Source organism: Zea mays, chromosome 9, assembly GCF_902167145.1.
Source record: "Zea mays cultivar B73 chromosome 9, Zm-B73-REFERENCE-NAM-5.0, whole genome shotgun sequence".
In the NCBI taxonomy this organism is placed as follows: domain Eukaryota; kingdom Viridiplantae; phylum Streptophyta; class Magnoliopsida; order Poales; family Poaceae; genus Zea; species Zea mays.
In genome coordinates, this window is record NC_050104.1 from 15,460,987 (window position 1) to 15,463,415 (window position 2,429).

A 2,429-nucleotide genomic window follows, 5' to 3' on the forward strand; every position below is an offset into this window, starting at 1 on the left:
GGGAAGGATGACACCACAGTCACCGGATGAAACTCGAAGTAGTATCGCAATTTTCGCCGTGTCAGAATTACTGCGTACAGTAGCTTCTGAATTTGTGGGTAGCGGATCTTGGTCTCGGATAGCACCTCACTGATGAAGTAGACCGGCCTCTGGATGAGCAGTGCATGCCCCTCTTCTCGTCTCTCGATACGATCGCGACGCTGACCACCTGAGTGGTTGCGGCTACGTAGATCAAGAGGGCTTCTCCTGCAGCGGGGGGCACCAAGATAGGCGCATTGGTAAGGAGTGCCTTTAAGTTCCCGAGGGCTTCCTCGGCCTCGGGGGTCCAAGTGAAGCGCTCGACCTTCCTTAAGAGGCGGTACAAGGGCAATCCTCTCTCGCCAAGGCGCGAGATGAAGCGGCTCAGAGCCGCAAGGCATCCCATGACCCTTTGTACTCCTTTTAAATCCTTGATGGGTCCCATGTTGGTGATGGCTGCGATTTTCTCCGGGTTGGCCTCGATGCCTCGTTCGGAGACGATGAACCCCAGGAGCATGCCTCGGGGGACTCCGAAGACGCACTTCTCGGGATTGAGTTTTACGCCCTTTGCACGCAGGCACCCAAAAGTTACTTCGAGGTCCGAGAGGAGGTCGGAGGCTTTCCTTATCTTGACAACGATGTCATCGACATAAGCCTCGGCCGTTCTGCCGATGTGCTCTCCGAACACATGGTTCATGCACCTTTGGTAAGTTTCACCTGCATTCCTCAAGCCAAATGGCATAGTAGTATAACAATACATGCCAAAAGGTGTGATGAAAGAAGTCACGAGCTGGTCGGACTCTTTCATCTTGATTTGGTGACAACTTGAATAGGCGTCGAGGAATGACAGGGTTTCGCACCCAGCAGTGGAGTCCACAATTTGATCGATGCGAGGCAGAGGGTAGGGAACCTTTGGACATGCTTTGTTTAGACCAGTGTAGTCTACGCACATCCTCCATTTCCCACCCTTTTTCTTCACAAGCACAGGGTTAGCTAACCATTCGGGATGGAATATCTCTTTGATGAACCCTGCAGCCATCAGCTTGTGGACCTCCTCGCCTATGGCCCTGCGCTTTTCTTCATCGAAACAGTGCAGGTGCTGCTTCACGGGTCGGGCACCGGCTCGGATATCCAGCGAGTGCTCGGCGACATCCCTCGATATGCCTGGCATGTCCGAGGGACTCCACGCAAAAATTTCGGCATTTGCGCGGAGAAAGTCGACGAGCACTGCTTCCTATTTGGGGTCGAGCTCAGAGCCGATCCTGATTTGCTTGCAGGCGTCATTGCTGGGGTCGAGAGCGACGGACTTAACCGCCTTAGCCGGTTCAAAGTTGCCGGCGTGGCGCTTCGCATTAGGCGCCTCCTTGGAGAGGCAATCCAGGTCGGCGATGAGGGCCTCGGACTCGGCGAGGGCCTCAGCGTACTCCACGCATTCCACGTCGCACTCGTAAGCGTGGCGGTACGTGGATCCGACGGTGATGATTCCCTTGGGGCCTGGCATCTTGAGCTTGAGGTACGTGTAGTTGGGGACGGCCATGAACTTGGCGTAGCATGGTCTTCCCAGCACCGCGTGGTAGGTCCCTCGGAACCCGACCACCTTGAAGGTGAGGGTTTCCTTTCGGAAGTTGGAGGGAGTTTCGAAGAAGACGGGCAAATCGAGTTGCCCGAGGGGCAGGACACGCTTACCGGGGATGATCCCGTGAAAGGGTGCTGCACCAGCCCGGATCATGGACAGATCTATCCCCAAGAGCCTTAGGGTCTCGGCGTAGATGATGTTGAGGCTGCTGCCTCCGTATATTATGACCTTGGTGAGCCTAGCGTTGCCGATGACGGGGTCGACGACGAGCGGGTACCTTCCAGGGCTCGGTACGTAGTCGGGGTGGTCGCCTTGGTCGAAGGTGATGGGCTTGTCGGACCAGTCTAGGTAGACCGGCGCCGCCACCTTCACCGAGCAGACCTCCCGGCGCTCCTGCTTGCGATGCCGAGCCAAGGCATTCGCCACCTGTCCGCTGTAGATCATGAAGCAGTCGTGGACCTCCAGGAACTCCTCTTCCTTGTCGCCCCCCTTCTTGTTGTTGCCTTGGTTCTTGCCGCCTTCTGTCGAGGGTCTCGCCTTGATGAAGTAACGTCGGAGCATGTCGCACTCCTCAAGGGTGTGCTTGACGGGACCCCTGTGATAGGGGCATGACTCCTTGAGCATCTTGTCAAACGAGTTGACTCCTCCGGGAGGTTTCTGAGGATTCCTGTGCTCGGTAGCAGCGACGAGATTCGCGTCAACGGCGTCATGTTTTGTTTGCGCCTTCTTCTTGGCCTTCTTTTTCGAGCCACGCTGGACGGACGCCTCGGGGGCATCTTCCTTCTGTCTCCCTTGAGGCTGCTTGTCCTTCCAAAAGATGGCTTCGACGGCCTCC